Source organism: Oncorhynchus mykiss, chromosome 10 (assembly GCF_013265735.2).
Source record: "Oncorhynchus mykiss isolate Arlee chromosome 10, USDA_OmykA_1.1, whole genome shotgun sequence".
Classification (NCBI taxonomy): Eukaryota; Metazoa; Chordata; class Actinopteri; order Salmoniformes; family Salmonidae; genus Oncorhynchus; species Oncorhynchus mykiss.
Window position 1 is genome coordinate 25,735,625 of NC_048574.1, and position 22,599 is coordinate 25,758,223.

The 22,599-nt window shown below is 41.8% G+C and overlaps 1 pseudogene; it reads left to right on the plus strand.

The window, feature by feature from the left end:
- LOC110534872 overlaps positions 1-22,599 on the plus strand; it is a 106,023-nt pseudogene that overhangs the window by 46,956 nt on the left and 36,468 nt on the right.

A 22,599-nucleotide genomic window follows, 5' to 3' on the forward strand; every position in this document is an offset into this window, starting at 1 on the left:
AAAATGTGAATATGTTTTATCTAAAAATAATAACTTTTTTAATGTTTCACTATTTTTATGAAATTCACAGAGTAGGATGGTCCTCCACTGCTTCATACTGTGCCTGTGCCATCTTGGCTAATACAGTGCCTTGCGAAAGTATTCGGCCCCCTTGAACTTTGCGACCTTTTGCCACATTTCAGGCTTCAAACATAAAGATATAAAACTGTATTTTTTTGTGAAGAATCAACAACAAGTGGGACACAATCATGAAGTGGAACGACATTTATTGGATATTTCAAACTTTTTTAACAAATCAAAAACTGAAAAATTGGGCGTGCAAAATTATTCAGCCCCTTTACTTTCAGTGCAGCAAACTCTCTCCAGAAGTTCAGTGAGGATCTCTGAATGATCCAATGTTGACCTAAATGACTAATGATGATAAATACAATCCACCTGTGTGTAATCAAGTTTCCATATAAATGCACCTGCACTGTGATAGTCTCAGAGGTCCGTTAAAAGCGCAGAGAGCATCATGAAGAACAAGGAACACACCAGGCAGGTCCGAGATACTGTTGTGAAGAAGTTTAAAGCCGGATTTGGATACAAAAATATTTCCCAAGCTTTAAACATCCCAAGGAGCACTGTGCAAGCGATAATATTGAAATGGAAGGAGTATCAGACCACTGCAAATCTACCAAGACCTGGCCGTCCCTCTAAACTTTCAGCTCATACAAGGAGAAGACTGATCAGAGATGCAGCCAAGAGGCCCACGATCACTCTGGATGAACTGCAGAGATCTACAGCTGAGGTGGGAGACTCTGTCCATAGGACAACAATCAGTCGTATATTGCACAAATCTGGCCTTTATGGAAGAGTGGCAAGAAGAAAGCCATTTCTTAAAGATATCCATAAAAAGTGTCATTTAAAGTTTGCCACAAGCCACCTGGGAGACACACCAAACATGTGGAAGAAGGTGCTCTGGTCAGATGAAACCAAAATTGAACTTTTTGGCAACAATGCAAAACGTTATGTTTGGCATAAAAGCAACACAGCTGAACACACCATCCCCGCTGTCAAACATGGTGGTGGAAGCATCATGGTTTGGGCCTGCTTTTCTTCAGCAGGGACAGGGAAGATGGTTAAAATTGATGGGAAGATGGATGGAGCCAAATACAGGACCATCCTGGAAGAAAACCTGATGGAGTCTGCAAAAGACCTGAGACTGGGACGGAGATTTGTCTTCCAACAAGACAATGATCCAAAACATAAAGCAACATCTACAATGGAATGGTTCAAAAATAAACATATCCAGGTGTTAGAATGGCCAAGTCAAAGTCCAGACCTGAATCCAATCGAGAATCTGTGGAAAGAACTGAAAACTGCTGTTCACAAATGCTCTCCATCCAACCTCACTGAGCTCGAGCTGTTTTGCAAGGAGGAATGGGAAAAAAATTCAGTCTCTTGATGTGCAAAACTGATAGAGACATACCCCAAGCGACTTACAGCTGTAATCGCAGCAAAAGGTGGCGCTACAAAGTATTAACTTAAGGGGGCTGAATAATTTTGCACGCCCAATTTTTCAGTTTTTGATTGTTAAAAAAGTTTGAAATATGCAATAAATGTCGTTCCACTTCATGATTGTGTCCCACTTGTTGTTGATTCTTCACAAAAAAATACAGTTTTATATCTTTATGTTTGAAGCCTGAAATGTGGCAAAAGGTTGCAAAGTTCAAGGGGGCCGAATACTTTCGCAAGGCACTGTATGTGATTACCGGTAGTGCACACAATTCGTGGAAAAATATTTTCAAATGAAAAAATAAGCCCCAAAGACGTAAATTACCAGAATGCTAACAAGTACTAAGGAATCCCCATAGCAGATGATAGGTAAATGCTAACAAGTACTAAGAAATCCCCATAGCAGATGATAGGTAAATGCTAACAAGTACTAAGGAATCCCCATAGCAGATGATAGGTAAATGCTAACAGACACATGTAAATATTTACTTCTAAGACAGATAATCTATTGCACCTTGCCTATGCCGCTCGGCCATCGCTCATCCATATACTTATATGTACATATTCTCATTCACCCCTTTAGATTTGTTTTTATTAGGTAGTTGTTGGGGAATTGTTAGATTATTTGTTAGATATTCCTACACTGTCGGAACTAGAAGCACAAGCATTTCACTACACTCGCATTAATATCTGCTTATCATGTGTATGTGACCAATAACATTTGATTAGATTTGATACCATATTGTGGTATACTGTATGGAAGTGCACACAAGGGGCGCTAATTCAAAATAATTTATATTTAATATTTTGGGGGATTTCACCAAACAATTTAGGCTGTAACCAAGAAGCTTGATCTTGACATCTGTCCACTTTGCTATCAAATTAGCAAACCAAATGCATGTCTGGAGCCCTGAGCTGGATATAATTTGTTTGACATCTTAGATTTCAAAATACCCCGGTATACGGTAAAACATGATTATTGTTTACCTGGGGTAATGTTTGTGGTGGTTAATTTCTGTATTACAAAATGAGGAGAGAGACAAAGTTAACACACCAGTCAAACTACATCTTTAATAATAAGAGCTTTGCAATAGCAATGACTTTCAATGATGTGCCATTTCTAATGATCCATTGAAAGTGACAACACAAAAGTACAAAGATCTTTTATAGCCAAGATACACCCCTCGCAACCTACACGACGAACAACAGATACATAGAATGGTCACAAGGTTAAGATTTGTATGAAAGGTATCTATAATACATAGCAGACAGCAACTGTTGTGTCAACAGTTTTCATTGTAAAGACCAGTGTCTGGTCCTCCTACTCCAAACTGGAACCGTCTCACCCTGGTACGGTATAGCACAAAAATATTACCTCATGTTATCTGGAATGCTCTTTAGGTTTTATCACCTAAAGACATCGTAAATCTCCTCCGTCAGTGCTATCTCATAAAGGCCCTCCTTAGTAAAACACACACACAATAGTTAACAGAATACTCTATTCTGTCGAATAAAACAACCATTATAATACAATACAAGCATTATAACATAATCTTGCAATTTCCACATGTTTCTATCCATATTAATTTTCTCTGGTTCACTTACTATTGGTAAAATGGCCTTAGGAAATTGTTTCTATTCTCCTTTTAACTTTTGTTTTCCGATTGATACCGTTTGTGATCAAATGTTTTAAAGACTGAGTTAATTCCAGACGGGTACATTGTTACGCTACCATCTGGGGTTCTCTCTTCTCTTTTTTCAGTCTATTGGTGTTTTTTCAAAAGTTATAGAGTTGTTGATGTAACTTAATAAGTATTTGCTTTAAATGCCTGGTGTATGCTCTGTTTTGTTTCCCAAGCAAGTGCTTTAGAGAATTATTACTGTCAATCTGGCATTTAGCTAATGTGATGAAACAGTTTGACACTGAGCCTCAGGACTTTTCTTCTCAGTCGAGTTAGTTAATTTCTCTCTTCCTCTTCTTTACGTTATAATTATTAAGAGCGAAAAGAAAGAATGCTCAAACTCTGACCATAAAGACTCACCTTTTGCATAATGCTAAGTCCTCTGAGGATGTGTTGACTCCCCCATTCCCCCCTATTGACAGTTGTGTTTGGTCTGGCCCATTTATTGAAGGATTGATTGTTTCATTGATTGACTGAGCATCTGATTCTCACTCTAATCCATTAATTGTCCCTCAGCCATTCATTTCAGGACCGGCATGAATGTCAGCACCGGTGTTGAGGAATGCTCCTCAACGCACAACTGTCTAGTGATGGAACAAGCAATAAATCACCTCCAAGATTTTACTTACCCTCTACTATGATGTGTCTAATCATCACATTTCATTATGAGTACATTCTTGTTTTAACCTGAATCCATATTGAAGTTTGTTTGCTGTCCTTGCCTAACTAAAAGTGCTAAATACATTTAAAAAATGCTTATAACGATATCTTAACTATAAGAATTTGTTTCAATGTCCCTCCCATTCAAAAAGCCAACCTGCCAGGTACCAAACCTTGAGAACATTTGAACTCGCAAGAAAAGAGCAACATGCACTGGAATACTGGGCTTTTGCTTACTCCAAAGGTGAAGTAGAGCACGTGGCCTTAAATCGGGATCAAACATTTCTCACAGTCCTTTTTTTCCTAAGCTGATGAAATAAAGAAGGGGGGTAAGATTTGACTTTGTGGCTCCTATCTCCTTATCTTTTCAAATGCATACAGAAAGCCATGCCCCTTTGTGGAAACCGCTGATATTGGATTTCTAATCAAATTGGTTTTTCCTCTTTTCGACAGGGCCCATAATTTTGCCATAGAAATGCAGTGCAATAACTTCACACCCAAAGAGATTGAATTGACTCATTGAGAATAGCGGCGAGCCTGCGCCTCCAGTGGGAAAGAGCTTATTAAAACAGGGTGGGCTAGGTAATTCCTAACTCCACCTCCCAATTTAGATTCTCAGTGGGGAGATAGAAACTGGGGCAGGAGGGGGAGTAACATTTACTGATTCGTTTTGACAAGAGAGTTGGGACAGAGCGGAGCTGTTGTTGTCATGTATCACTAATTATGTGCTCACCTCACTAGGTTTATGAAGTGAGTTTTGCCACAGGTTGTTTCATTTGCTGACGGAATTAATCAAATGCCCCCCCCCCACACACACACACAGAGACGTCCTTGCCCCTGCCTCACATTCTTGTATTGCTCCGGTAGCCTGCTAGTGTCCATTGTTGTGCAGAGCAGTTAATTTTGTTCCTTAATGTATTCCGACTGGTTGCTGTGGCTTTGAATAGGGCTCTCAAAATGTATGGCACTAACTTCTATTGGCTGAGTCTATGTTTGTCAGCAGAACAAACTGTATCGAAATGCAATGGAAGTTTTTCTCTCAATTTTTTTGAGATTACCTTTAATACATGTATAGTGAGAGAATTAACAATTATTTCTTGGTTTGGGGTGAAATTGAATATCTTTCAGTATGACAACATTCCCAGTATGATGGCCATTATTTCATATTTATGCCACATCCTTTTGAATCACATTTTTCTCTCTATCAAATGCTCACATCGGTTATTTCTAATTGAAGATGGTGATCAATGTCCCCAAGGGAGGGATGACTTCAGTTATTAAACCATAAAATGCACAACCTTGCCAATTGAGACCAAATACGTCAATATATGGTTGAGCGAGCACACCGACATAAATTGTGTAGTGGGTCATTCTGATGTGAAAACATAATCAGGCATGCAGTATTTATTAGGGCTGGGAATTGCCAAGTACCCCACGATACAATATTATCAAGATAGTTAAGTGCCGATAATGTGATTTTATTCGATTCGATGTTCCGAACATATTGTTCACCATATGTCTGCTGCAGGGGGAAAAGAGAGTCATGAGAAAACAAAGAGCTGAAAACAAATTGGCTCCCTATTTAAAAAGATGGAGAACAAGCTAGGAAAGAAACATACTGGCCTTTTGGTGCAGGTAACTAGCCAACTAGCTCAAAAATATAGAGATATTGTCGATCTGATAAATCGTCAAAAACAATATCCCCATATGTAACTATATATACTTTTTGTCTCGTCACTAATATTATGCCTCCTTCCAAGTGCCGACTCAGCAGTCTACTGCTCGTTAAACTTAAGTCATATTCCAAGGGCTTGTTTTATTAACACCCTAGGCAAGAGCGCTCTCTCTATCACTCTGGATACGAGAGAATATATGCTGGAATGTGCCAAGGAAAGTTGGTTTACCCTCTGCTTTGACTACAACAACAAAATGGGTTGTTTGCACTGAATAATCCCTAGGGAATAATCACTGTTGCGGAACAGCAATTCAGGAGTGAAAGATTCCCTTAATTTATGTTATGTCTAGTGTCCTTGTCAACTGCTTAACCAGAGATGATCTGTTATCTGGGCAAACATTGGAATGTTGTTTGATGTTGCAGCACTGTAAAGCCTGCAGGTTGGATTTGGCCCAGATCCTAATTAGAGGAGCAATGGAAAATTCATACATTTCTTGAATCAATGTTCCAGAATGTAGAGGTTTTATTTTAACTATAGTGTACCACTGACCTTAGTCTTGATTTCTACCTCAGAGGACAGGCCAGCTGCCCTGTAAGTAAATAGTTTTGACACAATTTGATAATTCTATTCTTTACTACCAAAATAAATGGCAAAACCTCCCTCTGTCAGGGGCTGGGAATTGCATTGTGTTGCACAGTTAATTTGCAGAAGCAATCAATGAGTGGACCGTATTGGTGGTTCTCTGTGAATTTGTCTTTGTCAGCATTCCTGAGTCTCCAGTCTGCTGACCTACTGTCTAGCTACCTCTAGCCGAGATCTGCAGGGACAGACTGTTTCAACATGATCAATGTTATGAGGTGTTACATTGGCAGTGAAATTGTGTTAGGTTGATATGTACATATATGCAGTGTTCTGATCATTTCCCCTCTCATCACAGAAAAGCGACAGCAACACCATGAAGAATACTGAAAAAGAGACAAAGTTCAAAGAGGCCAAGAAAGTTCTGAAGAGAAACTTCCAAGTCAACACCAAATGAGTCTTCACGGAAGAGGGACAGGTCTGTACAAAAATGTTTCTTCCTGACAACAAATTTTTCTTTTGAGTCAGATCCAATAATAACTCGTTTTGGTGGCTTCAGGCTAAGCTAAATGAGAAGACCACTTATTGTCAAAACCAGTTTGTTTACCTCACTAACAGCCTTTTCACTCAGAGAAAATTAGATGGCACGTGATGTTTTGTGTATTGATGCTCAGCCAGCTGAAAATTCAATTAAGGACACTAAATAGTGTGTGTGTGTGTGTGTGTGTGTACTCGCATTTGTGTGTGGGTAAACGTGTTTGTGTGTGTGCATGTGTTGATTCCCATCCAGCTGAAAATTAGATGGCAAAGTTGCAGTGTTGTAATTTAACTGTGTGATGATCAATGCCCCTCTCTCCAGATGGTGCAGCAGTGGCCACCACTCCAGAGGACGGCTGTGCCAGCCACAGAGGGGGAGGAGGATGATGGCACAACTGGCATTAATGTGGAGGAGGCCAGAGAGAGGCTGCGCCGAGAGGACCTGGAGTTTGACAAGCTGGAGCACAGACGTAAAGTCAAAGAGAAACACAGGGTAAGACTGTAGTACATCTGTCAAGTTAAACAAACTCACAGGTTAAGACTGCAGCACAGCTGTAAAGATCAGTCAAAAACACACAACGTTGAGCAGAAAAAGCAGGCAGAAAAAACACAGGGTAAGACAGTACACTACACTGCGACCAGAAACAATTCACCCGGATAATAATAGTTGTAATTATGACTTCGCTGTGCCATAGAGAATAAGCTGATTGGTGACCATTATGCTTGCATCATTACTACAGAGAAAACATTATTTTCTTTCGCAGATTTGCAATACTGCATTTTACATTCATAAACCATGTTGCGGGCCTTTCTAAAACTACTCGCAAGCTAACAACCTGGTAACCACAGATAATGGTACAATCATTAATACCTTGAATATTTTTTTCTTCCATTGGGCTCTTCCATTTCTTTGTGTGCTCCTTATAAAAAATGGCAGTGTAGAACCCTGCTGTAGTGCAGTCACATCGTAAAACAGTAGCTCCACTAGCCCATAGAGCAGCTTCAGGGTGCAGAGAGAGCGTTTTATCCTAATGGTTATCTGCAGATAGGTACAGGAGATACATGCTGCTAACAGACTGCACAAATAAATAAATACAAGTATTGAAAATGAAGTACGAACCGCATAATAATAACATGCATGACTTAATGTTTTCCTGAATTGTAACTGCTGCAAGGTCCCTTAAGGTACCTCAACCTGGTTGGATGTTTAGATGTATCACTGTCAATGGAGCCAGTTAAAGGCTTTAACTTAATCTCCCCACTCTGCACCCAGCAGGTATGGAAAATAAATGTCACAGCTGTGACACGTGCACACTCACTCACACATACGCACAGACACAAATCCACACACATTCAAAGACGCATACAAACTCATAGACGCACACATTCTCACACACACGCCCGCCTGCCAGCCCGGAGGTTATTACCTCAGTGATTGAGGAGAGGCATGGGCCAGATGGGGTTCTGGAATGACTTGAAGCAGCTGTTGTAGCTGTACGATATCAATGGAAACCAGATGAAAGCGATAGCAAGGCCAAGCGTTCAATAAGCTTCAAAATGTGCTCTGCACATTAAATTCAATAACCCCTCAGATAGGGGGATTTAATAGTTATCAGCCTCTAGGTGGTCTTTATGGGCCTTGTATTGGGCTTATACAGTGGGGTCTGAAATGATTGACACCCTTGATAAAAATGACTATAAAATAAATAACAAAAATACTAAGCTATATTGTTTGTTTAAAAAAAAAAAAGTAGGAAATTATTTTATACTAATACAATTGCTTAGAAAAAATAGATTTTGATGAAAGGTGCAATGTGCAGATATTGCTCCCTAATTTCCTGCTTGCTAAAATTGTAATAGTTTGCCTAATTTCAGATTGTGACACCGAAGGGATGGTGCCAGGTTTCTTGCAGACGTGACGTATTTGCATTTAGGCCAACGAGTTCAATCTCGATTTCCATCAGACCACAGAATCTTGTTTCTCATGGTTATGGTCTTTAGGTGCCTTTTTGGCAAACTCCAAGCGGGCTGTCATGTGCCTTTTACTGAGGAATGGCTTCTGTCTGGCCACTACCATAAAGGCCTGATTGGTGGAGTGCTGCAGAGATGGTTATCCTTCTGGAAGGTTCTCCCATCGCCACAGAGGAATCTCCCTGACCAAGGCCCTTCTCCGATTGCTCAGTTTGGCCGGGCGGCCAGCCAGCTCTAGGAAGAGTCTTGGTGTTTCCAAACATCTTCCATTAAGGAATGATGGAGGCCACTGTGTTCTTGGGGACCTTCACTGCAGACATTTTTTGGTACCCTGCTCTACGGACAATTCCTTCACCTCATGGCTTGGTTTTTGCTCTAACATGCTCTGTCAACTGTGGGACCTTATATAGGCAGGTGTGTACCTTTCCAAATCATGTCCAATCAATTGAATTTACCACTGGTGGACTCCAATCAAGTTGTAGAAACATCTCAAGGATGATCAATGCACCTGAGCTCAATTTCGAGTCTCATATCAAAGGGGCTGAATACTTCTGTAAACACGTTTTTTTATTTTTTATTTAATACATTTGCAAAAATTTCAAGACCTGTTTTTGCTCTGTCATTATGTGGTATTGTGTATAGATTGCGGAGTAAAAAAAATATTTCATCAATTTTAGAATAAGGCTGTAACGTAACAAAATGTGGAAAAAGTCGAGGGCTCTGAATACTTTCTGAAGGCACTGTATTTTTGTCTGTGTTTATGGACTGCCCTCTTCAATTCATACCACATGTTTTCAATGGGGTTCAAGTCTGGAGACTGAGATGGCTATTGTGAAATTTCGAGGCAAATATAACTATTTCTTTGTGGATTTTGATGTGTGCTTGGGGTCATTGTCTTGCTGGAAGATCCACTTAGCCTCCTAGCAGAGGCAATCAGATTTTTGGCTAAAATATCCTGGCACTGGGTAAAGTTTATGATACTGTAGACCTTAACTAGAGCCCCAGGAGTAGTGGAACAAAATAGCCCCATCACAACAAAGATCCAGCACCATATTTTATGGGGTCATTTTCTGTTCATGGATTCTCATTTTGATGCGTATGTCAACCAACAAATGTAAACGCCTGGAGTTGGCTAAACAGCATTGCCACTTGGATTGGAACTGGTGCTTTGGTCAGATGACATGAAAATAGAGCTGTTTGGCATTAAAATTATAATGCATGAGCAGAAAAGAAAAGAACCCCATACCTACTGTAAAATATTGTGGTGAATATCAAGGAAATGGAAGAATTCTGTATGGAGGAATGGTCTAAGATCCCTCCCAATGTTGTTCTCCAACTCGTATAACATTTTAGAAAAAGGCTCAGTGCTGTTATCCTTGCTAGGTGAGGTATTGAAAACAGGTTTGTCAATCATTTTTTATATTTTTATTTGAGAAATTGTATTAGTATGAAACAATATATTTTCCCAGATTTTTGGAGTATACAATATAGCTCAGTATTTTAATTGATTTGATAGTCATATTTCTCAATCTTTATCAAAGTAGTCAATAATTTCAGAGCCCACTGTATATGCCAAAAAACATGAAGGATCGATAATTGATATCGATTTGGCCATTTTAGCCTTGATGAATAACGTGTCAAAATCTAAGTGATTTCTAAACAGTTTCCAATGTGTCTAAACACAGTAGTGTTGTTTCAAAAGCCTCAGTGGTACTGCAGTATAAGCTGTAACATTTGTGCTAGTATAGTACTAGGGCATAAACTCTATTTGAATACGAGTGTTCTAGATTTGCCCAGAGGAGAAGTCAAAGCCTGTCCTGCTGCACCCGTCCCTCCCACTCACTCCAGGTTATATTTATAAGCCGAGATATATCGCAGGTTGGAACTCAAATGAAAATAACTGACATAGCTGAGTCTGGCACACAGCTTGGGAGCCCGCAGGCAGACGGCGGGAGATTGGGCTGGGGAGTTCAGTTAATATTTTCAAGTGTGAGCTTCGTTTCTCTCCACTAAAAGTCCTAAAATAACTGCAGAAAGTTTGCTCAGCTTATCTAACTGCTGAATTATGTTTCTCCCCATGCTCGTTGCTATCTTATTTAGCTTTTATGAAGTGATTATCTTATTACTTGATTGGAGGCAGTAATGACTGGCCTTTGGAAGGCAGGTGTGTTGTGGTGAATATTGATGAGGTTAAACATTGCACAATGTGTAGAAAACTTGTATCGGATGGAATGGAGTCAATTTAGCAGAGTAGTCTATGTCATGTTTGGGGGGAAGACTCTACGCTATACAATTACCTTTTAACTCATGATTACTGCAAGCTAAATACCCTACTAGTGTTTCACTTTAGTGGTATAGGTTACAGTACATCAAAACCTATATCTGTTTTTTAGACCTAGGAAATGCTTTTAAGTTGCAATTGTCTAGACAATTAAGTTGTGCCTCAGGTACTCCCCCGCACGTCTACTAGGCTTACCTGTTGTGTTTAAAACCTTGTCCCTTTCATTTGTCATGCTTGCCGAGCATTGCCAAGAAGGGGTGATGTGATGACGGCTGATGTGTAAAGGAGAAAACAGACGCTTTAAAATTCCATTTTCATTTCTGTGCAGCGAGCTGCCTCTGACAATCTGAGATGTGGGCCCAGAAATCAATTAGCAACATGCTCCAGCACATGAATCATTCCTGACTGGCTTGCTGGCTGGTGTTCTAAATATCCCCCCTCACGTAGCTACCACTCTGTTTCTGGCTGTTCCGCTAGGGCCCCACTCAAACGCTGTTGTCATCATTTGACTTCAGTGACAAGGAGATCATTCTAATTCCAAGCTCTAACTTAACTTTTTGGCCCATACTTCTACAGTAGAGAGACAACTCACCTCTCTGGACCACTGTAGCTACTGTAACTGCACACAGCATGCTGACAGAGTGACAGGAGGCATACTGACAACTAGATGGGCAGGCAGTTACTAGTCTGGTGGCCGTGGCCCATGTTAATGGAGGGCAGCTCAGTGGGGAAATGGTATTACTCTCCCCAGACCATCTTAATGGATCCCTAACTTATTGGTTAGTCATGACTCCCTCTGGTGTTCTCTCTCCTACTCCCTTTCTTATGCTCTTGCTATCTCTCACCCTCTCCCGCTCTCTCTTTCCCTCAACCCTTTTCTGCACCGTTTGGAGGCCGGGCCAGGGTAGAAATCCATATTTTGATTCGGTCACGGCTAGGGTTGCACATTTTGTGGAATATTCAGAGGTGGAACTTTCCATGGGAATTAACGGGAAAATATGGGAATTAACGTAAATATATGAATATTAATACCATTTAAATGTAGATGATTTTTGCATTGAATATATTTACCATATCATATGGAGACAGAAATATAAACCTTTTACCTTATCATAAGTAAACATAATTGCAAATAATGAAATCCTTCCAATAGACAGTTGCGCTCTGAATCGGTTGCTGTTGGTAGGATTTTGAGGATGATTGAGGCAACCGGGGAAAGAGCCTCAGATCCACAATGTCCCTTCCACCAGGTGGCTGATGAGATATGTTGGCACGACTGCCATATTGCATCTTCATCCCAAAGCCCTTGCTTGGAAGTGTACTTCGCCAGACTGCCAAGAACCTTGCTCTCATCCAGGCCAAGGTTGCGAGACACGGTAGTGATGACACCATAGGCCTTGTTGATCTCTGCACCAGACAGGATGTTCTTGCCAGCATACTTGGGGTCCAACACGCTGTATTTGCTTCAGGCAGAAGTCTTCACGCTTTTTGAATATATTTCAGAACTGCAGTTTCCTCTGCTTGGAGCAACAGTGAAGTGGGCAGGACAGTACAGATTTCTTGTCTTACATCTGCAAGCAGAGTCTGACTATCAGACAGGATGGCATTGTCTCCATCAATCCATGCAATGGCTACTGCTATAGGTTTCAGGAGTTTCAGGCTGATTACCACTCTCTCCCAAAATACAGTTGGAAGTTTACATACACTTAGGTTGGAGTCATTAAAGCTAGTTTTTAAACCACTCCACAAATTTCTTGTCCACAAACTATAGTTTTGGCAAGAGACAGATTATTTCACTTATAATTCACTGTATCACAATTCTATTAGGTCAGAAGTTTACATACACTAAGTTAACTGTGCCTTTAAACAGCTTGGAAAATTCCAGAAAATAATCTCATGGCTTTAGAAGCTTCTGATAGGCTAATTGACATAATTTGAATCAATTGGAGGTGTACCTGTGGATGTATTTCAAGGCCTACCTTCAAACTCAGTGCCTCTTTGCTTGACATCATGGGAAAATCATAAGAAATCAGCCAAGACCTCAGAAATAGAAATCGTCCTTGGGAGCAATTTCCAAATGCCTGAAGGTACCACGTTCATCTGTACAAACAATAATACGCAAGTATAAACACCATGGGACCACGCAGCCATCATACCGCTCAGGAAGGAGACGCGTTCTGTCTCCTAGAGATGAACATACTTTGGTGAGAAAACTGCAAATCAACCCCAGAACAACAGCAAATGACTTTGTGAAGATGCTGGAGGAAACAGGTACAAGAGTATCTATATCCACAGTAAAACGAGTCCTATCTCGGCATAACCTGAAAGGCCACTCAGCAAGGAAGAAGCCACTGCTCCAAAACCACTATAGAAAAAGCCAGACTACGGTTTGCAACTGCACATGGGGACAAAGATCGTACCTTTTGGAGAAATGTCCTCTGGTCTGATGAAACATGAAGTGAAGCACGGTTGTGGCTGCATAATGTTGTGGGGGTGCTTTGCTGCAGGAGGGACTGGTGCACTTCACAAAATAGATGGCATCATGACGAGAAATTAAGTAGATATATTGAAGAAACATCTCAAGACATCAGTCTTGATGCTTGGTCGCAAATGGGTCTTCCAAATGGACAATGACCCCAGGCATACTTCCAAAGTTTTGTCAAAATTGCTTAAGGACAACAAAGTCAAGGTATCGGAGTGGCCATCACAAAGCCTTGACCTCAATCCTATAGAAAATGTGTGGGCACAACTGGAAAAAGTGTGTCCGAGCATGGAGGCCTACAAATCTGACTCAGTTGCACCAGCTCTGTCAGGAGGAATGGGCCAAAATTCACCCAACTTATTGTGGAAGGCTACCCAAAACGTTTGACCCAAGTTAAACAATTTAAAGGCAATGCTACCAAATACTAATTCAGCGTATGTACAGTTCTGACCCACTGGGAATGTGATGAAAGAAATAAAAGCTGAAATAAATATTTCTCTCTACTATTATTCTGACATCTCACATTCTTAAAATAAAGTGGTGATCCTAACTGACCTAAGACAGGGAATTTTTACTAGGATTAAATGTCAGGACTTGTGAAAAACTGAGTTTAAGTGTATTTGGCTAAGGTGTATGTAAACTTCCGACTTCAATTGTACATCATCCAGGAGGATCCTCTTGATGGGGCTGTCCATATCGGCAGACTGTGATATGGCCATTTCTTGTAGAGACTCCTCTTCCAGGAGACTGTCAAACATGATGACAACACTACCCCCAGCGGGTGTTGCTTGGCAGCTTCATTGTGGCGCTCTTATTCGTCTCACTTGGCTTGGTGAGGTAGATTGCTGCTATAACTTGACACTTCACATACCATACCTTTCCTTGGCTCTCTTGTAGAGTGTATCCATTGTTTTCATTGCCATGATGTTCTTTCAGAGCAGATTCAGTGCATGAACAGAACAGCCAATGGGTGTGATGTGAGGGTAGGACTCCTCCACTTTAGACCCAGAAGCCTTCATGTTTGCAGCATTGTCTGTCACCAGTGCAAATACCTTCTGTAGTCCACGGTCATTGATGACTGCCTTCAGCTCATCTGCAGTGTAGAGACCGGTGTGTCTGTTTTCCCTTCTGTCTGTGCTGTTGTAGAATACTGGTTGAGGAGTGGAGATGTAGTTAATTATTCCTTGCCTATAAACACTTGGCACTCATCAGAGATGATGATTCTCTATGATTTGCTTGACTTTCACTTGAACTCTGTTGAATTCTGCATCCAGCAAATTAGTAGATAAAGCATGTCTGGTTGGAGGGGTGTATGCTGGGCGAAGAACTTTCAGAAATCTTTTCCAATACACATCGCCTGTGAGCATCAGAGGTGAGCCAGTTGCATCCACAGCTCCAGCAAGACATTCATCAGCATTTATCTGACTACGTTCCTCCATTGAGTCAAAAACACTTCTGATTCCAGGAGGACCAAGAGCTGTTGCTATCGATAAGGTGTCTGATTCATCATTTTCACCTCGAATAGAAGTAGAGGGCATAACGCAACGGACATAAATATTCCTAGAAAATATTCCTTTTCATGAAAATCACAACCAAAATATATTGAGACACTGCTTAGCCTTTTGTTAATCACCCTGTCATCTCAGATTTTCAAAATATGCTTTATAGCCAAAGCTAGACAAGCATTTGTTTAAGTTTATCGAAGGCCTAGCATAGCATTTTGTCCAGTTAGCAGCAGGTAACTTGGTCACGGAAATCAGAAAAGCAATCAAATTAAATCGTTTACTGATGAGCTTCAGATGTTTTCACTCACGAGACTCCCAGTTAGATAGCCAATGTTCATTTTTTCCCAAAATATTATTTTTGTAGGGAATACGGAGAAAAAGTAATCTGGTTGATAGCCCATTCACTGCTCAATAGGGACGCATTGGAACGCAGAGCTTTCAAAAGATGAGTCACTTCCGGATTGGATTTTTCTCAGGCTTTTTCCCTAGAAAGGCCCAAACCTAGGAAGAAACCTAGAGAGGAACCAGGCTATGAGGGGTGGCCAGTCCTCTTCTGGCTGTGCCGGGTGGAGATTATAACAGAACATGGCCAAGATGTTCAAATGTTCATAAATGACCAGCATGGTCAAATAATAATAATAATCACAGTAGTTGTCGAGGGTGCAACAAGTACGCACCTCAGGAGTAAATGTCAGTTGGCTTTTCATAGCCGATCATTAAGAGTATCTTTACCACTCCTGCTGTCTCTGGAGAGTTGAAAACAGCAGGTCTGGGACAGGTAGCACGTCCGGTGAACAGGTCAGGATTCCATAGCCGAAGGCAGAACAGTTGAAACTGGAGCAGCAGCACGGCCAGGTGGACTGGGGACAGCAAGGAGTCATCATGCCAGGTAGTCCTGAGGCATGGTCCTAGGGCTCAGGTCCTCCTCCGAGAGAAAGAGAGAATTAGAGAGAGCATACTTAAATTCACACAGGGCACCGGATAAGACAGGAGAAGTACTCCAGATATAACAAACTGACCCTAGCCCCCCGACACAAACTATTGCAGCATAAATACTGTATGCTGAAACAGGAGGGGTCAGGAGACACTGTGGCCCCATCCGATGATAACCCCGGATAGGGCCAAACAGGAAGGTTATAACCCCACCCACTTTGCCAAAGCACAGCCCCCACACCACTAGAGGAACATCTTCAACCACCAACTTACCATCCTGGGACAAGGCCAAGTATAGCCCACAAAGATCTCCGCCACGGCACAACCCAAGGGGGGGGCGCCACCCCAGACAGGAAGATCACGCCAGTGACTCAAGTGACGCACCCCTCCTAGGGACGGCATGAAAGAGCACCAGTAAGCCAGTGACTCAGCCCTGTAATAGGGTTAGAGGCAGAGAATCCCAGTGGAGAGAGGGGAACCGGCCAGGCAGAGACAGCAAGGGTGGTTCACTGCTCCAGAGCCTTTCCGTTCACCTTCACACTCCTGGGCCAGACTACACTCAATCATATGACCCACTGAAGAGATGAGTCTTCAGTAAAGACTTAAAGGTTGAGACCGAGTCTGTGTCTCTCACATGGGTAGGCAGACCATTCCATAAAAATGGAGCTCTATAGGAGAAGAAAGCCCTGCCTCCAGCTGTTTGCTTAGAAATTCTAGGGACAATTAGGAGGTGACCGTAGCGTACGTGAACGTACCTTATGTGTATCCCACAAAAAAAGGTTCACTGTTATAAGCTTTCTTTTTTGATGAATTTAAGCAAAATTCCCCATTCCCCTTAACTTCCCATGGAAAATTTGCGGAAATATTCTGTTAATTTACCGGAAAGTTTCCGACCTTTTGCAACCCTAGTCATGGCCTAGCGCTCCTCACTAGCTCTGTAAAATGATTTAGACACCACTAGGTTAGCCTAGTGGTTAGAGCGTTGGTCTAGTAACCGGAAGGTTGCAAGTTCAAATCCCTGAGCTGACGAGGTACAAATCTGTCGTTCTGCCCCTGTTCTGCCCCTGAACAGGCAGTTAAACCCCTAGGCCGTCATTGAAAATAAGAGTTTGTTCTTAACTGACTTGCCTAGTTGAATAAAGGTAAAATAAATTTAAAAAATTAAAAAGACACCTTTCCTCCACCGCTCATATCTAATGGGCCTGAAAACCAATGAGAGCCAGGAGCTAGCCCTCCCATATTGTAGGGGTCTATCTAAAATCTGCGTGTGCAGAGAACGCAGACGGCATAACGGAATTCAGCAATATTAAAACATTTTAGGAATCAACTAAATGTATTAAACTTGGGCAAATTCATACATTTTCATCAAAAGACAAAATGCATCAGTGACTCGTATTTCCTGCAACTTTCTGAAGAGGCAATGGCACACGAGGCTTCTGCGTGTGTGTGGTGCGCGTGTCTTCCACTTTGTGTAGCCGTTAATGAGGATTCTAATGAAAACAATCTTCTGGTTGATGGAAAGGATTTCCCCAAAAAACTCAATTAGTTCATTACAAAGTAACCTATGCTTACCCTGCAGAATGATATGATTATTTGCGTCAATCGAGGATATTTGTTTAGAAAAATCTACCATCATGTGCTCTACAGAAGCACAGCTAAATAACTGCTAGGTGTGTACTTAGCTACACACCAAAATCAATATTTTCATTTTTTTTTTCAGACCTAAAATGGTCTCCTGATGTAGTTTAAGCATTGAACATAATTTAGTTTTGTTATAAAAAAAGAGTAGAACCTGAAAAAATTGACATTTCAGAAGTCTGGGAAAAAATAAAACAGAATTTAGGGGAAAACCTAAAGATAAGATGAAAAATGTAACATATTTTATAGGGCCCTATATCAGGGACAAATGAAGAGGGATGGAATGGCTGGAGTACATCGGCTGTCTCCCCCCCATTCCACCACACACACACACACACACATAATGCAAACTGTGGTTTTCACAGGGTGATATTTGGAGCAGAAATGAAAAACACATGAATCAGCTTCTGAATTTCCTAAAGCAGTCTCCCCACGCATCTAATTAGGCTTCTGTTTTCACACACTATCCTTATTTCCCCCTCCAGTGGGGGGTTTCACTCCAGTGTCAAGTTGTTTACTGTGATCAGTTGTTCTCCCTGAAAGTGCAGGTTTGGCCTAATGATGGCAGAGGTTTGCTTTATTTTGAACTGTGTTTTGCATGTCAGTTTGTTTAGTGTTTGGTTTCCCACCTGAAAGACGTGGCTACCTCTCGATACTCTGATTGCGACCTGTCTAACCACTCCTCTGTCACTCTGCTCTCTTTCCATCTTCTCGCTCCCTCTCTCTCCTATGACCCATGGCCAATTTCCCAGAGAATGTAACTCATCATAAAATGAAAAGCTACATAGAACAAAAAAGTTAAAGCATATCCTCTCGTGGAATCTCTGACAATCAAATGAATTACATCCATTTCACCAAAGAACAACTTGCCCTGAAAGGCATGGATTAAACTGCTCTATATGATGCCAAAGTCTGGTAAGACTGACATTGCTCTTAACTCATTCTATCCTTTCTCACAGGAGAAGAGACTGAAGGAGAAGGCTGCCAGAAGAGAAGCCAGCAAGCAGCACACTGAGGTAAGTCTCCCCCTCCTCCATTTTACAGCACCATTTCTTCCCTCCCACCCTGAAAAGCATATCCATCACAACGTGAATGGTTTTGATTCCAGGCACTAGCTCCTTTTCACTCACGCTACATTCAACCTTGGCTGTTTAGTTATACTTCTGTCAGGTGGGTGCAATTGAACTCCAGTCTAGCTCCAACAGGGGAGGCAGTCTTTAAAGGTGAGGAGCCCACTCTTCCCTCTCGTCTTTGTAACAAAGGCAGAAGAACATTCTCTCCTCTTCACCCTACTGTATGTCAGACATGGAATGCTGAGTCCCCTGTCGCCGATGTAGCACTTAGCTTTCAGATTGGAACAGAATACATTGAGAGAATGGGTTCAGCACAATGGTACAGTACTTTACATTGTCTTCAATGTCAGCCCCTCTAGTGAGTTATGTGAATTGTTATATCTTCACAAAAGGGGACATGTTTTTCTGCAGACAAATGCCAAAAGCTTTAGAGAGTATCTCCAGCTGAGTCACAGCTCCACTTATGCCACCTACAAGGGAGGATGAGAGAGAAGTGCCTTGTCTTATGTAAAACCCCTGTCACAAAGCATCCAGGGTGTCTTCAGCAGAGAAGAGTGCCCCTCTTCCTCTCAGTGTAATATTAAATCCCACTCTTCTCAGCCCGTCAGTCTGCTCCCCTGCTGGATTCGTCTTGCGTAATGTGAAATTAAAACTGTGTTCATCCTCAGCAGGATTACCAAGCTCTCTTCATTTCTCTCCTTCTCGCTTTCTCTCCCTCTGTGTCAATCAACATACCCGATGCCATTGCATTAATGTTGGTTTACGGCGATGGATACTCTGGAGGTGTTAGGGCGGCATTTCTCTAATCCTGCTTCCGGTAGCTCAAGTCTTCTGTTGCCTCCTGTTACTCTGGTGTATAGCCTAACTCACGTCTCTTGCTCTTTTTAGCCCTCCTATTTGGCCTTGCCAGAGACGCGGGAGACAAATCCACCAGATAAGTGGACAGGAGGAAAATGCAACATCTGAATGCGGCATGATGAGTCTCCCCCACATAAAAACCTATTGGTTAAATCAGACATTTATTGACATTTTCCAGTTATCCTCCCTTTCATTGGGTTCAGAAGCCACATTTCCCATCTTTCTTTAAATCAGGCAATTTTTTAAAGTAGCTTTCTTCTCCATTCCAAGTCTGATCTCATGTTTTACCAGCTGCACGTTAAACCAGGCCGGTTCTTCCTGGTATAAATGGGGGCTGTGTGTATTGACCCATGCTCCGCCATGCTGAACACTTCTCCCGCTGCCGTCCTCCCACTCGCACACAGAGACAATTTGAGTATTACAGGCTGTCTCCACTGGGCAAAGGGCCTTCAACTCTCCACCGTCCTCTAATTTATCATCCCTAACACTGTTCCTAAAGCCTGCGAGCGCAACAATGCTGGCCTCAATAAGGCAGGAGGCCAGACTTATCCAGGCTAAAGCAGATCAAAATGTTGGCTGCGTTATTGCTCGAAAGGTTTAAGGATTTGGAGGGAATTGGGAATATCTTGGGTCAGATATAGAATGTTAACATCAATTAGTGCCTTCTACCATGCCGTTGAGGGAGTTCAAAAAAAAATTCAAATTTTGTGTAGTTGTGTGGTCCCTTAGTTTTTTTCAGTTCTTACATATTTCATTTAGATGTTCTCTGGGCAGGATTTAAAAAACATATAAGATACACCATCTTATTTCTAAGGGTGCTATTATTGATTATTTAGGCAAAATGCTCAGTAGGTGGATAACTGAAGGATATTATACACATTTTTATGTAAGATTTGACTCTGACAAATGACTGAGCTCCTGTTTTCTCACAGGAATATGTTGAATCCAGAGGATTGATGCAGAATGAATTGTGTTTGGTATCAGCTACCTGTGCCATCAAGTCTGTCACTGAGGCCCAACCAGACACAGAGAAGCTCTGCTGCATTCAGATCTGCAGATTGTTTGCCTGTGTCCAAACAATAATTCATATCACTGTTAACTGAACGTAAATGGAGGACTTGTCACATTTATTTACCCATATGAGGTGATGAAAAACTGAAAGTAAAGATAATTTTTTTCTCTGGTTCCCATTAATTCCAGAAGCACTAAAGTAAAATCTTGTGTAATTGCTTCAGATGTTTAAGTTCTAGGGAGAGACATGCTAGTAAAGATCCTAAAACGAGGAGAGGAAGAAGGAGGTAGTTCTACCTGTCCTCTTTTTGCAAGTTACGGGCAAGTCTATGGGCCAAATGTCCCCTTCCGAAATTCGAAAGATGCCAACACCTGCAAAGTTGTGTTTTGTTCAAATGATCAGTGACAAGAAATCTGCGCACCGAAACAAAGTTAATTGTTAGTTGTCGCATCCCGCTGTCTGACAGATTCAAAGATACCTGTTATGTTAAATGCGTCTGTCCAGATGTAATGCGTCTGCGTCTGTAATTTATAGGCTCTATGTTGGTAAAAGTCCTGATGAGTCCTCACTCAACCCCTACTGTCTCTAGTCGTGTCTACACTTGACACTTCCATGTGATTTCTGCTATCAGAATACGAAACTCGCATTGAAAAGACGAGTCTCGACGCACAATTGTTGCTTTGTGGTCTGATTGTGTTCATATCTGTCTGACCACTTCAGGAGGTGGCCAGGGATGCGTTGTGTGCAGATTTCTCCTCAGTCTGGACGCAATCAGGCTACCGAAAGCACATACAGTGGGCGACATCATCAGCACTCCTCCCACAAGTCTCCAAAAATAGTGTTTTTATTATAGAGGGGCACCTTTTCATCATAATGTTGGATGAAATACGTTCCTAGAGTGTGGGGAACGTGGTTTGCTGCCCTCATAAATGCTAGTTAATGTTTAGAAGGGAAAAAATAAATTAATAAAAAATCCTACAATGTGATTTTCTGGATTTTTTAAGTGGGGGGGGGGGCAGTGCCAATAGTCCGGGTAGCCATTTGATTAGGTGTTCAGGAGTCTTATGGCTTGGGGGTAGAAGCCGTTTAGAAGCCTCTTGGACGTAGACTTGGTGCTCCGATACTGCTTGACGCGTGGTAGAGAACAGTCTATAACAAGGGTGTCTGGAGTGTTTGACCATTTTTAGGGCCTTCCTCTGACACCGCCTGGTATATAGGTCCTGGATGGAAGGAAGCTTGGACCTGGTGATATACTAGGCCGTACGCACTACCCTCTTTAGTGACTTGCGGTCGGAGGCTGAGCAGTTGCCATACCAGGCAGTGATGCAACCCGTCAGGATGCTCTCGATGGTGCAGCTGTAGAACCTTTTGAGGATCTGAGGACCCATGCCAAATCTTTTCAGTCTCCTAAGGGGAAAAGGTCGTGCCCTCTTCACAACTGTCTTGGTGTGCTTGGACCATGTTAGTTTGTTGGTGATGTGGACGCCAAGGAACTTAAAGCTCTCAACCTGCTCCACAACACCTCTACTGATGAGAATGGGAGTGTGCTCGGTCCTCCTTTTCCTGTACTCCACAATCATCTTCTTTTGTCTTGATCATGTTGAGGGAGAGGTTGTTGTCCTTGCACCACACGGTCAGGTCTCTGACCTCCTCCCTATAGGCTGTCTCATCGTTTTTGGTGATCAGGCCTACCACTATTCTTGTCAATTTTCTGGTGTTTTGAGGTGGAAAACTGAACGGGTTGAGCATTACATGTCAACCCTATTACCCATAGACAGGCTAGAATGGTTTTAACAAGGGAAAAACATTTGAAGCTCGCATTCAATTGCCACTCTCTGTTGCACACAAACTTCCATTCCCCGGTCACGAGGGGATTTATGGCTGATTTAAGAAATCGTCAGCCTTTTTACTTTATTTGGCACTAAATAGGCACGTACTATAGTCATTTTTGTATTTAACCTCTTGATGAGAACTTGTTTTTCATAAATTTCAATGTGCTCTTACACAGAATGTTAAAATTAGGTGAAATCAAATGTTTTTTTGACGAAGTTGCATTTCTCAAAAGGCACCCTGCAATTTTTTTGTTAGTAGCGGGAGACTGCTCAAATTCTTCTCACCCCTCCAGCCCCCTTAAACTATCTTCATGGGGATGCGACTCTTATGAACTCCACTGCTACAGCTTCTGCTGGTCTTCAGAAGCAAGGGATTTGAAAGA